The sequence below is a fragment of the Corvus cornix genome, chromosome Z (assembly GCF_000738735.6).
Source record: "Corvus cornix cornix isolate S_Up_H32 chromosome Z, ASM73873v5, whole genome shotgun sequence".
NCBI lineage: Eukaryota > Metazoa > Chordata > Aves > Passeriformes > Corvidae > Corvus > Corvus cornix.
Window position 1 is genome coordinate 43,207,816 of NC_046357.1, and position 15,052 is coordinate 43,222,867.

A 15,052-nucleotide genomic window follows, 5' to 3' on the forward strand; every position below is an offset into this window, starting at 1 on the left:
TCTATGATTCTGTTTTATGATTCTAAAGGGCAGTTTGATAGCCTTGACTTTTCCCAGTAATAATGCTGAAATTTTAAAAGAAATAAAATTTCAGAATTGTGATTGTTGTTTTTGTTTCTTCTACAGCTAAGAAAAATTATTTTGGTCTTAACTTGTTATAGTTCGGGATAAATGGAATAAATAGGAATACTTTCCTATTAAGAAACACAGCCAGCATTTCAAGATTTGTATTTGTGAAGTTGTTTTGTAGCTGGAAGCACAGTGACTTTTGCTGGGTGATGTTCTGTGATTTCAGATGCATTTGGGCTATCCGAGTTTAATCACTGAATCTGGCCTTGGACAAATCTGAGCCCATGATAAAGATCTGTGATCCATGATGGTTTGAGTAATAATTCTGACTACAATCCAGGTCTTCAGTTTTGCATTTCAGATTTTTTAAAATCTTGCTTCTCCTGTGATATCCAAGGAAAGTAACATCTCTCTGGCTTTTGTGGCTCCAGCAGGAAAATGGGGAGAACTCTCTATTTTGTAAAGACATCATAATGTTTAGGACTGTAGGATCTGGGGACAATTAAGGCCAGTGGGGACTTCAGTCCAACCCCCTGATGCATTGTAGCAAAGCCAGAGTTTTATGCTGCAAGTGGAGCTCTAGTCCTTCCTGATTGTTCCCCTTCTGCATGCAGTTGTGTGCACACACTGGCATAGGAATCTTCCAGCTTCCGAAGCTCTCTTGCTCCTCTTGCTCTCTACCCTATGTTTTCCAAGCAAATTGATCTGTGATATTTCATGTTTCATGGCCAGGCTTTATCACATGCCAGGTACTTCTGTTAGCCTAGAACAGTTTTGCAGCGAGGTTCAGTTTCATTGTCTGCGTGTCAGCATTGTTGTGCTGGTTTGAGCTCAGGAGAAAATATGCTTAACTAGTGAAACTTTTATTTTGTGTCAGTTACTAGTGTCTCTGGAGCCTCCTCTGCCTAGCCCTGGGCTGCTTGCAGTTTCCTAAGCTCAGCAGTGCAGCCCAGCCATTCATATTTACTCCTATAATACAGCCAACCATGACACAAATTGAGACAAATTTTGTAACAATTCTCTTCAGCAGACCAAGAAAAGGGATAAAGTTGATATGTTCATATAATACTTTAGAAGAGAGTAGCTTATCAGTGTCACTGAATCTTGAGAAAAAATAAACAGGACTGCGGTAGGTAACAGTGAAGTGACAGAATGAATCACAAACACAGCTCTCTGCATAAGTGCTTCTCTTTTAAATGAAAGGGGTTGTGCCCCAGGGATTGCTTTGTGCCAGAGGAGCAGCTGGTACCAGACACTGCTGCAGCACCAGGCACACCAGGCCCCCAGATCACACCTGATCCTGGGGCTGCATCGCTTGTACTTGGCAATTTCCTGCACCACACAGCTATGTTAAATTGCTGTTCCTGCCTGGAAAAATCAGCTGTGTCAATTTCAGCTCCTTTCAGAATAGAAGCTAAAAATACCCTAAAACCTAGCATTTGAAGGGACAATGTGCTTAGGGAAGAGAGTGTTTTCAGATTTCTGAAAGGAAAATTGGAAGTAGAGAAATGCACACAAGAACAAAAGTGTCTTTTATTGGGTTTGGTTTGCTGTGATGCTTTCTGGTTGGTTTGGGGGGTTTTTTGAGTGGGGAGGTTTGGTTTTTTTTGTTTTTTTTTTTTAGTAAAGCTACTAAAAGTAGAGTTAACAAAGCTGATTTACAATACTTATTTTTAACCCAAAATGTAATCGTCCCACTTCAGGGTTCATGATTGTCACAAAGGACAGAAAGAAACACTCTATTTGATTGCTTTATCTCAGTGTGACTAAGAAAAAACTGGAAGAGAAACTACTGAGACTGCATGGAGGTACGCATACCAGCAAATACTTTTTGTCCAGATGACGGTCTACCTAAAAAAAAAAGCTGTTGTGAATTTTATTTTGTTATCAAAGTTGTTTCTTGATTTCAGGTAGAAAGACAAATCTTTCTAGGGCAATTGTAACACAATGGTATTGAAAATTGTTATTACTGATCAATATTTCCTTTTTTACTTTATCTTTTATACTATGAAATACATGTATTTGGCAACTTCTGGGGTTCTCTCCAAGCAGTGAATATGAAAATGAAAATGAAAAACCCCTTCATTCTATTGGCTCATTATTTCATTATTATTGCAGTGGTGTGTTTGTACATTGACACAACAGTAATGCACACAGAACAGTCTGGAGTCAGAGGCTGAATGTGGTATAGAATCAGGACAGAGGAAATTTATGTCCCATAGTGAATATGGGCATTCTCACTGCTCTCATCCACACAAAAACTGCAGCTCCCTTGAGTAAAACGAAGATGTTTCCTTAGGTCTGGTTCAGGTCTCGTGGTGACAGATGAAACAAAACCAAACAGAAGATGCTGTACTATTTCCACACAATGCTCTGTACCTGTGATTTGCTCACCATGGAGATTGCAAATCTCTAATTAATTTGTGTTCCCAGTGAAATGACATAGACAGTAGAAATCTGTCCTGCTAAACAAAAATGCTGTTACAACTACAATGCAGTTATCCTGCAAGAAATTAATACAGAAATTATTAATTTGTTGTGCTTCCAGATTCCTGGCAGTGATAAGCTAGTTTATATCTTTAGTACCTTGACAATCACTCTAAATTGGACCAACCTGGTTTTCTTTGATTATGTATTGGAAAAAGGCTGAATTAAGTGAAGATCAGCTACTCTTAGCATTTCAAGAGATTTCTCTTTAATTTGCCTGTGACTGAATTAATGCTGTCAGTTGAGGTTTTCATTAATCTTTTTTCTTCTTCCACTTTTTTTTATCACATTGCACCCTGTTCTGTAAAAGAGCCATATGACTTATTGAAAAGTGAAACTTTATTATTGTGACTGACCACAGTACACATGGAGCTACTTGTACTGCAGATAACAGTTAAAAGTTAGCTCACAGACTTTAATTGATTTATAATTCAGATACTGCAGCTATGTTGAGAGATGTTTAGTCCTGTTAAAATCCATACCATCCAAATTACCTACTCTCTATTATTTTCAAGCAAAGTGCATAGTTTTTCAGATGCTCTTTGGTGGCAAGGCACACCCTGTCCTGATTGCAGTGACTTCAAAGAGAGGTTTGTCACATATTGATAACTCAATCACACTGTGATAATTTATTCCTTGGAAGAGGTTTTGTAGATAGCCATTGAGGTGGGAATTTTGCCTTCTTAGAGCACATTTTAGTTTGTCAAGGAAGGGATTTTTCTTCTTGGTTCCTGCTACGAGGTAATAAGATACCAGGTCTGCTACTCAGTTATTTTGCGTCTGAGAATACCTGTCATAGGTTGTCAAACACCTTTTCTGTTTTCCTGGATAGCATATATGTGCCTTCAGTTCTGTCAACAAATGAAAGTATTTGGAGCTCTGTTTTACAGATACTTCTCATACTTTTGCTCTAGCCCTGTATTTTCAATTTTCTCAGAGGTATATCAAACTTCCACACTTTGCAGCCTGTATAACTGAGAAAAGCTGCTCTTTCATATGTTATGAAAAAGAGGGTGAAAACAAATCTTAGAAAGCTCCTACATGTCCTTTCGTTGCCTCATGTGTAATATAAGAAATTAGCAGTCTGATTGTTATGGATCAGAAAAGATCACTAGGCAGAAAGAAACATATAGAAGTTTGTGCAGTATTTCTAGTAAAACATATGAGGACATGGTGCAGAGTTTTGCTATGACCCCACAGAGATGATTCTAGTTTCCTTCTCCATGTATACAATGGGTTATTAGATGTCAAAAACTGACCTATGTTTCACAGTCGATTTTTCATTGTATTAAATTTGTAGGAATGTGAAAGCTGGTGATTGCTAAATTATGTTAGTAAGAATGATCACATATAGGGCTAGAAAGGAAGTGGTCTGAAATTCATGGACATGTTTGGATTACTGCTGTGTGCTATTTCTATTCTCATTCTGGATATGTAAATTATTCCTTCTTTACAACTGATAGGACAGTGCATCACTGCTGATAAGCAAGGCTTCCCTTTATCAGTGTTGTGTCCTTAGAGAGTTTTTCTGTTTTTTTGGTTTTCATGAGCATTTTTTATCCCCTTCTAGGATACCCACTGTTTCATATGTCTGTTCACAGCACAGTATGCAATCTAATTAACCTTTAATTGCAATTAATCATTAATTGTAATTATTAGGTCATCTTTAAAAAAAACCAAAAACAAACCACCAAAAAACCCAAACAAAAAGCATGGTCAGAAAGTCCCCAAACCACCACCAACAAGAAACCAACTAAACAGTTAATGTAAGAATTATCAGAATATTTTTGTAGATTTCCCAAAATTGTGTAAGACCTTTGCTATTTGTCACATGATCAAAACTTCTTGGATATTTATATCCTTCTGTAAGTCTTTGTGCTCTCACTTTACTTTTGTATTTATGTGTTAGAAAGGTGTCCAAATGACACCTAGACAAGTTCCTGGGCAGAGATGATGCAACTTTTACTTTTGAATTTTTTATGAATAAAATGAATATTTTTTATGAATGCATGAAAATTAAATGGTATGAAATAGAAGAGGGGTCAGTTTTAAAAGATTAATTAATGGACCCAGCATGAAAGGGAAAAACTCTTTTTTTGCGTGTGTTTTATCCTCAGCAATTTAATATGGTAGATAACTGTGACAGGATGTGTGAAGTTGAGACTCTGACTAGTGTTTTCAGATCTATGCAATGATTTGAATGTTCAATTCCCATTAGAATTTGATGGGAGTTTCAGATACCTTTTTATATTCTTCCCTACTGGTATTGAAAGCAAGACTGTATACAAAATAAAAATCTCTTTGTTACACTAATTTTTCACCCTGCCTCACCTCATTAATAGATGTGTGTCTCTAGGCTCTCCAAGAAAACGTGTGCAGTTTTAAAGGCTTATTTAACTCCTGTTAAGCAGATGACCCAAGGCCATGCAAAAGATCATGAATACTGCTGCAAAAAGGCAGATATGCACTTTAACATCCTTACCCTATACACAGGCACTGATTCATGAGATGTGTTCTCCAATTATCTAGTGGCCAGAAATTTATTTACACTTTGTGGTTCCTTTTGTTTGCAGTATTTGCGTCCCAAGTTTTATATGTGAGGAAAGACCTAATCATTTTCTGTGTAGCCTCTCCAGGCAAATGGGCTAGTCAAGACTCTTCTGTTGAGCTATTTTTGGGAGTGCTGGCCAAGGAGTTTTACTGGGATTTTCTTCAATTTTGTCTCTGACCATATCTCCTTTCCTAATTTGTTTAATTAGGAAATCAGGAAATCAGCCTCATACTCTGTGCCCTCTGGCTCTGCCTTCCTGTGACATACGGAATTTCTGTTCCACGCCTATTGCACATCCAGCTGTGCCAGCGCTGCTCTGGCCCCACTGCCAGGTCCCCTGTTCCCTGACAGTGCCTTCCCCTAGCAGAATAACAGCAGTTCACTGACTCTGCCTGCTGTCAGAGTTTCAAAGCAAACACCTGAGCTGTGGCCAGAGGGGAAGGTTTGTTTCTGGGATGATGCTTCATTACAATAACAACCTCCAAACTTTGTTCTCAGTCACCCATCACCCTGCTGCCCCCCCTTTTTTTTTATCTGTGATAGAGATAGCAACTACAGTATTAGTATAGTAATATTAGTACAACCCCAAGTATTATTTTGCCAGTATGTAATATCTCTGCAGATATGGCTATGGAATGGCTACTACACATAATTCAAATTAATCTCTGGACATTTTACTTGCCTCAGTAAAGTGCTGTGTTGCAAAGTTTGGATTCAGTTAATAATTTCTTTAATTTAAGGAGCCCAAAAACCCTTTTCTTCCTGAAGATGTTCCTTTTACTTGGAGAATCATGAAAATGGCTTTTAAACATCCAAGTATATGTGCGTACTCTTTGTGTCCATGATAGGGATGTTGGTCACAAACGCTTAGTGGAGAGGAATTTAATTGCAGTGATAATCTCAGAACTACAAAAACTGTTGAATCTTGGACCCTATATACGCTGAGGCCCAATAAACATCATTGCTCATGGTACTCTCTAAAGTGTGGGTAAGATGCACACAGAGGCTAACTGTTCTTCTGCTAATATTCAGCGCTTATGATGAATCACAGTGGTGTGGAATACAATCTTCAGATTTTAAGTCTTAGAATGATAATATAAATTTGAACTTAAAAAGTTATATTACTATGGCTTATATAGCATAAGCATAATGAATATGTTTATAGAATTAATTGTATGGTAATAATTAAAAGTGGTTTTTCAATAAAGCTTCTGTAAAGCAGCAGCTCCAACTTTTTAAACAACATCTTCTTTTCAGCAGTCTGATTCCATCAGACTAGCCTATACAGAATGTTAAAATTAGGAATATGATGCTGTACAAGTGGGCATAGTTATCTTGAAATGCTGGAAGCTGCATAATAAGGTGTATTTGCCTCAAGTGGAGTTCTTTTCAATTCTCTCATGCTTCACCTCAGCATAATCCTATTCAACAGGACGTCTAAACTCACAAGGAAAAGAAGACAAATTAGTGGCCCTTATAATCTCTTTCCCTGAAAAGTAAATAACCCCCTGCATTCTCAAAAGGTGATTAATGGAAGCTACCCCTGTAGAAATACTTATCAACCAGTCCTTTCTTTCTTGTGCCTTCTCTGGCAGGATTTAGTCTTGTAGTTTTTCCGCTGAGAACCCCAAAGAATTATGTGCTGCTCATTTTGCTGCCAAACCTCTTTTGCCAAAAATCTCTCAGAAGTTCATGTTGTCTAAGTGGCATTAAAAATATTTGAACTATCTTTGTGGGACTCCTACTCTATCCCAGAGAAGTGTGTAGCATATCAGTTGACTTCAACAAGCATGTGCTTGGTCCAATATAAGTAACATCCCAGTACCACCTTCAACATTATAGTACTTCTTACAGAAATTGAGAATTGTTAGAGCAGAGTGGTAGTTGAAAACAGCTTTTTGCTAGACCTGTATATATATACTCTTTAAATACAGGTTATGTACATTTATTAAAATGAGACAGATCTCAAAATGAAAACTGAATGAATTCTATTTATGTCCAGAGGACATGTAACATCACCTGTGCATATGCATGAAATGTGCTTGATAAGCCTGATCACTTTGATAGGAAATTAATATCAATTAAATAAAACATTAATATAGTTATATCTACAAGACCTGAAAAATTGAAAAGTCAGACTATTTACAGCCTGTGCTATAGTAATTGGTATCTGCTGTGTCTTTTTTCCCTATTTCACCTAATTAATAATATATCAAAACTCTAATGGCATTCTAAAAGTGCTACATTAGCTATGTGCTTTAAGAGCCCTTTCCTGCTAGACTTGAATCAAATCACATTGATTCTAGGAAGATTTGAGTGCTCTTGGTTTTTCACCATTTCTGCAATGTCTACCTTGCTATTTCCTGTATGATACAGGCATGAAGCCAAATAAAGGCACTCCTTATGGTTCTTTGTCCTATTTAGCCCCGTGTTGCCCTGGCCAAACGCAAAACTTACCAGCAGTTTCTCACATCACACAGAAATGAAGAGAAGATGCAAAGTTGAAGATCTGCTTCCAGCTCTGCTCTCTTCCAAGAAGAGTTAGGCATGGGGAAAGTAGTGTGTCCTGTGCTAATGGATACAGAGGATAACCTGAGTACTAGTGCACCCTGAGCAACTGGAGTCCGGAGCTAAAATAATTGCCAGTATTGCAAGAAAGTGAGCAGATCTCTTATTACACATAAAATATGCAAAGACTGCTAGAAACAAGATTTCATTAATAATACAGCTTCTGGGGAGATTTGTCAAATGATCCACTGTAGACATCACTTTGTTTTCTTTGGTTTTGGTGACTTCCTCTCCCTGCCCCACCACAATGTGGCTTGGTGCAGTTGAGTCACTCCTTCTCTAACACCTGTGTAGTGCTCAAGTACCTTGAAGGTAACAGCCCCACCCTAAGAACTGTGTGTGTTACCATCCTTTTTCTGCCATCAGCACTTTGTGCTAAGTAGAGCTGCAAGATAGCAGGTGGGATTTTCAAAGGCAAGTCTGCAGTGAAAAATAAACATGCTGTTGACTTGGTTGGTCTGTGCAGCACTGGACTCAGTGGAGACTCACTCCACCAGCAGCAGGAAGAAATGCTGTGCTGGTGATGGAATTCTCTCCCTCCAGTTCTGGATAAAATTATTACTTGGAAGCAAAAACTTCATTTCTCCTTTCAGACTTCAGCCTGCTGCTCTTTAGGGACCCAAATTGAGTGATACAGAACTAAATACCACTAAAGTTGGCTGAGACATCTCCATTTATCTGCCTAAACACTGAAGCGAATTCAGAGTGACCTGGAATCTCAGGGAAAAAATATGTTTTTCTAGTGTATTTCTGTTAAAACTAAGTTTTCAAGTCTTTGAAGTTACCTGTTTTGGTTGGAAGTAGACATACCTAGATGGTTGAAATTCTTGCTTTTTTTACAGCATGAAATGATGCAATACAGAAACACCAGTATTTCAGCAGCTGCAGACCAAAGACAAGCCATTAACCTGTACAACATCTAATGATTTTTGGTCTTTTTCAGCTGAAAAAAAAAGCTATTTAATCTAAAAGATAGTTAATCTCTTTTTGTTTTTTTTTCTCCACAATCTGCTCAAGGGCTTGAAGGATCACCTAGTAGTTCCAGTAAACAGATAAGATTTTTTATCTCTATGTTTGCATTTATATTGCTGCAAGTTTTTTGCTGTGCTGCAAGACTCTTGCTTCATATTTTAAATCATTCATCATGTAAACACGAAAAATATTGCTATTTGCAATGGAAAATTATTGCAATTGGAGTTTTAGGAGGATGAGGTTTTGATGGGGGTTTGTTTGTTTGTTTGTGGTTTTTTTCTGATTGATAATAACATGCCTAATGAGAAAGGGTTTTTTTTCTTTAAAGGCACCAACTATAGGCAATTTTTCTTTGTTTTGTGTCATGGTGCTGTTCCTTCATCTCCTCTTTATGCTTTATGATGTTTTTAGAGACTGAATTATGTACCCCTTTTTCTCAGAAACTGCTTGATTCCTGACAATTGTTAAACAGAACAGACTTTTTTGCGCTGTTATGAATTCTGTAAGTACAGTAAATTGTCACACCACTTGAAGCCTAATGGAATAATAATGATACCTTATAGCACAAAACCCATGAAGAAGGGGTTAATATGTGATGTGCTACTCATCAAGATTCTGTGGAGTCCTCATTCAGCTGAAGTTCAAGGCAAAGCTACAATAACTTTCAATTGCACCAAAATTTCAGCTTTAAATTAATTTTTACCTAATCAGAGATGTTTAGAGACGTGTAAATGTATATTCACAACAAAGAGGTCAAAATATACAAGCCAGTTATCAACACATAATGGCAGATATAACGACAGCTGAGCAATTTTTATTTGGTCCTATTTCTGTTTTACATAAAGATACTGTGAATTCTTTAATCATAGTTTTGCAAAGAGCTCAGAAAAGCTTTTCAATCCACAGGGACTAGGAATTGGCTCTTCTGTCCCTAATCAGACCAAACTACGGCTTATTTTTCTGGTTCAGCTTCTTGCTTATTCCTGTCAAACTTGGTTTCCCAGCCATTTATCCCGATTAGTTCTTTTTGGCACTTCTGTGTAAGTCCAGGCATTATCTTCCGTTCCTTGCTTAGATGAGTTGAGGCTCAGATGCTGTCAGGGCTGTCATTCTAAGAAGAAACAAGTTCCCTGCTGTTGTCTCAGGATAGGATGTGGATCTATTGTGGCTCTGCAAGCATGGAACTGTGGTCATGAGGAAGGTGTAAAAATTGGGGCATTCATAAGGTAAACAGCTATACCCACTGCTGGGCATGTCTCGGCTGAACAAGTGGGAACTGCTGTTTTTTCTAAGGTATGGTGGCAATAAAGAGCATATTCTTGTCAAATAAAGTTAACTCCCTGGCAAAACTGTGCATCTTTTCTTCAAAGCTTAAGAAGACAATGCTCTCTGCTCAAAGATTAGTCATAGAGAGATTTTCTTTTTTTTTTTTTAAATTGGTTGAAGCACTTACTTTTTTCCTTTACCTTTTTCTCAGAAGCATATGAAATATTTCAACTTTCCAAAACCACTAAGCCTGAAGGAAATCCGCATCCTGGGAGACTCCAGGCCAAGATCTAATCAATATAAAGCAATCTGAAAATGAGAATTTCTGGGGTCAAGTGTGTGTAGTTGTGACCAATAGACCAATTCATTATGCAAATTTCATATACTCATGAGGTTAAAGGAAGTTTGTATGTATACATATATGCATAGATATTTGTTCAAGACCAGAAATTCATATTGCAAACAGTAATTTTTATGTCTTTCAGAAAATATAACCCACAGATTCATATTCCTCTAAGGAAACTTATAGAGATGAAGTAGGAATCAAAGTTTAAATGCCTAGCCAAATAAGGAACACAAGAAAAATAGTTTCTAGAGGCCTGCTAATTTTTCAATATGGATGATCTTTAAACATATTCTTATTTATGTGTTACCTGTGAGAAGGAAAATCGTGTTGACAGAAAATAGTGTTACAACTCTGCTTGAAAAGAATGACATTTTTCTAAGAACCTCCCTTACTGTTAATTGCTATTACCACTTTTCCCTGGATTATTCTCTCACAGCCCACGTACAATGTCTGAAGATAATTTCAAAATTATGGTTGCTGAAAATTTAAAACACTTTAAAAAAAAAGAAAGAAACAGTTTGTCAGTACTAGAGGTGTGGGCTGGAAACATGCCAGAGAGAAACTAGAGAGGGGAAGTAAGAACCTGCTTTTAGGGCTCTGAAGTATACCAAGTGGACATCATCTAGGCTTCCTCTGCATGCAGTCATTTTCTTTTCTTAATTGCCCAGTCAGGAATCAACCCTGTACAGGAAGCTTAAGTTACATTTTTCAAATTCATCATCTCCCACAGTGCATTCTTAAACTTTATTAAGGCAACCCCATAAAAATCCCACCCTGTCATATTTCAAAGTATAGAACCTTGCTGATGCTTCATACCTGGAACTGAAGGATTCTCCTTTCTATTCTGCTACCATTTCCACTAACAAGGAGAGGAGATGCTTTTCCTTTTGACACACACCTCTTCATTTTGCTCAGTGTAGAATTGGTCATTACATCTAATATCCTGAAGAAGATTTATGTAGATAAGGGTTACATGAGTAAGAGTCTCCCAATTTGGGCTACACTGTCCAGCCAAATGAATTCCTAGTGCAACAGGAATTTCTGAGTCTGAGGTCCCTTTGCACCAGACACTCACAAGAGAACTATCAGTGCCTTTATAGACATGCAGATAGTATCCCCAGCTCAGTTACTTGTGAGTACAAGACAAACAAAAGGTGAGAAAATATGCCATTCAGCTTTACTGGAAAGGCTAAGGGATGAACAAGATAGCAGAAGACTTGCTGCACTTCCAGCGTTATGGCACTTTACTTGATGATTTGTAAGGTGATCTAGGAAGACCATATTAGTTAGAATTGCTCCTACTAAGTGCATAAACATGACATCACTTTGTTTCAGAGAAGTACAAGTAAGGATGCTAGTAGAAGCTCAAAGATATACCAAACACTGGACAATTTAGAGGAGGGAAGAAATTTGGAGGAAAATGGATGCAACTTAACGTTCAGCTTCTGCACTTCTATCTTGGGAGAAATCAGACCATGAGCTCCACCTCATGTTTTGGGCTGACCAAGCATGGCTCAGCGTGGGGTGGTTTTTTTTTTGTTACCTCTTCCTTATTCCCAGCACTGGATGGACCTCTTCAGCTTTTCAGCTGTTTGTGCTCTTGAAGGCTTGAACCTTAGAGGATATACTATTTACCTGTCTCTGGTGCAGCTGAAGAAAAGAATGCTCTTTCCTTTCCCTGTTGTGTCATTTCAGAAGTTCCTTGCTTGATATCCTCTCAGCAATACAACTGACTCCTGTGGCACTCTGAGTGGATGAAGTGAGAAACCGTATCGGGAGAGGGCTTATGTCAGGTGGGAGTTAATGTCTTGGCTGGGTGGTGGGCTTTCATCCTACGTCTTCTGTCTTACAAACTACCATTTCTGAGACTGCTTGCTGTGCACAGCACTAACTTATTTGAGAAATGTTTTGCCAAAATTGCGGTATTTTTTGTCAACAAGATCAGCGTGGTCAAAATGGTCTTAGTAGACAGGAGTTGTAGTACAAAGTGGTTAGCTTATTCAACTGATATGATTTTTTCATACTTCATAGGTGTTATCAATAGGGTCATTCAGTTTTCTGTACCTCAGATGCTCATGTTTCTAAAATTTCTGTCCAGGACAATTCTTTATGGCAGTCTGTAAGGCTCAGGTAGTGCAGGGCTCAGCTGGGGCTGGTGAAAGGCAAACTACCTTGACTGGCATTAGTCCAATGGGGTGGCTTATCACCTGGCCTTTGGGTAAAGCATTTACTCTTTGGTTGCATTACAGAGCAAAAAAAGTAGTGCTTCAGAATAATGGTGTCTGTTGAAAATAAGAAAAATCAGCACCCAAAACAAGATGAGGGTGGCAATGTGGAACAGAACACAGTGGGAATCTGTGGGCCAGGAGAAGAGTGTATGTATTTAGCAGGGACTGAATAAAGTATAAAGGAAGAAATGTGACATCAAATTTTTGTAACACGAGAACTCCAGGGGAGCTGGTTTTCTCAAAAGTATTTGATGATAACTACTTGTCAAAAAAAGTTTTCATGAAAAGCATGATTTTAAAATGAAGTGCTGTGTATTTTATTTTTTGGCAAATGTTAATTTTTATCAAATTTGGCTTTTGGTGAAGATAATTTTTTTCATATTTTTGTCTATATTTTTTCTCTTTTTAAACTCTGAACCCCACCAAACAGAGAAATATTTGTTTAAATCTCCAAGAGGTATGAAAACTTTTGTTCTGTAACAATGCAGGAAAAAAGAAGCTATCAAAGTGAAAGAGATGAACTTTAAAGACCATGACATAGAGCTCGTGATTATCAGTGATGATGCTCTGCTTTGAGTTCAATATGTACTTAATCTTTTCAGGAACAAGGAGTCTTTGCTGAATTGAAATCTATAAGTCAATGTCTATCTTTTTCAGGTTTTTATTTCCTAGCAACACTTCCTTGCTCTGAATGAAGTCTCTAATGAGTTGAGTTCACATGAGAGATAAAATTTTGTATATTGTGACACTAATAAGTGTGATTTTGGAGAAGTTTTTTTTCTTAGTGAGGAGATATACCTGTTACGGGACATTGCACAAATACTGCATAAATACAGGATATTTTTTAGCCAACAGAAGGTAAGAGTTTTATTGCAAAAAAAAAGTGTTAAAAGAAAATGTAGTGATTCTACCCAAGAAAAGAGGAGAAACAGAGCAATTTTTACCCACTGAACTCAGTTGCTAAGTAGGTGATAAAGTTACTTGACTTGAAAGAGTACAGAACCATTAGTGTAAATATTCTTCCTTTTCTCAAGAAGTGTTCCATGTTCCTGGGACCATGACTTGCTTTTTTTCGTCAGAATAAAGATGGGCATTAGAGGACATTTCCAAATTATTTCCAAATCAAATTTACAGTGGTCAGAGGGAAGCCATGATTCTCCGTTCTAGTCTGTCTTCATCATCACGTCTGTCCTCAGGGAATTAAGGTGTCCGTGAAGCTAACATTGACCTGAGCCCAGAGGAAATCTTGGTGTTTGCACTGTATTTTGGCTGAACCACTCGAGACAAGCAGACATGAACACGTGGGACTAAAAAAAAGTGCCTGTGAGGGATGGAGGTCCATGATATTCCAATCTCTATTGTTGGTCCTATCTAACATGCAGTGTTAAGAGAATGCCTTCATTTGCTACAGCCAGGGCTCTGCTATGTGTGTTTGTTTGTGAATGTGTGTGTTTGAGTAATCAGAACTAAATGATATTAAATGAAGTTTTCTTGCCCTCCCGAGGACTCTGTATTAAACACTTCCAGATGGCTCAGTGCTGGAGACAGAAGAAAGTGTAACCATAGTGATGGAATGGAAATTATTTCTTTGTTCCTAGGCTGCAGTATCCTACAGACACTGCCGTTTTCAAGGTCAAATATATATTAGAAAGAGATAAAAATTGAAGAAAAATATGCTGGCTTAACTACAAAAGCTAATTTATTTTATGCATTATAAATTGTGTTAAAAATTACTAAAATGAGATTTCTCAGCAAGAACTAAATGTGTGGTTTCACAAAACTAATTTCCAAAGATGAACACGATTACAGAATTTAGGTTTAAAAGCTTTTCAGGCCATCAGAGAAAACAGCAAAGCTATCAATTCCCAGATTTCAGTGGTGCTTCTGTCAGAAATATAATGGTAATTTTAGCATTCTCCTCAGCATTTAGTAAATTAAGAATGTCTGCTAACAGATCAATTTATTGGAACATTATTTAACTTAATGAAACACAATCCATCAAGGAATGTTAATCAGTCTTTAAAAAAACCCCATTCTGGCATCTCTTTTGAAATGGCAGAAATAGTAGGACCCTGACATGGTGAGATGACAGTTGTAACTTTGAGGATTTGAGGTTAAGATTGAGCACTCTTCTGAAGAAGCAGAACCCCTTCTTGTCAAGGTTTTGCCCAATACTGAGCTCTGACATGTAGTGTTGCTATGCTCTCTTGAAAATATCTTGCAGCAGGTATCCCTGCCACCCCTTCTGTTACTCTGGTTCCTTGCTCTGTGCCTTTTGCAGAAGTGGATGAATATGCACAAAATGCTGTTCCCATTATGATGCTCAAAGTCAGTGTTAAAAATGCTAAAGATCAGAAGTTTTACTTCTGCAGATCTGCAGATCTCCAGAGTCTGTCCCCTCTGTCCTGGGGAAGTACACAAAGCAGGCTTTCCATTACTTGTGCTTCACTGTACTGCAAGGCTTGGCAGCAGGCAAGGCAGAATTTCTTGTGGAGGGAGCAACACATAAGATGCATCCTGGCAAACTTGTGGTGAGTTTGAGGGAGTGCAGATGTGGCAGTTAAA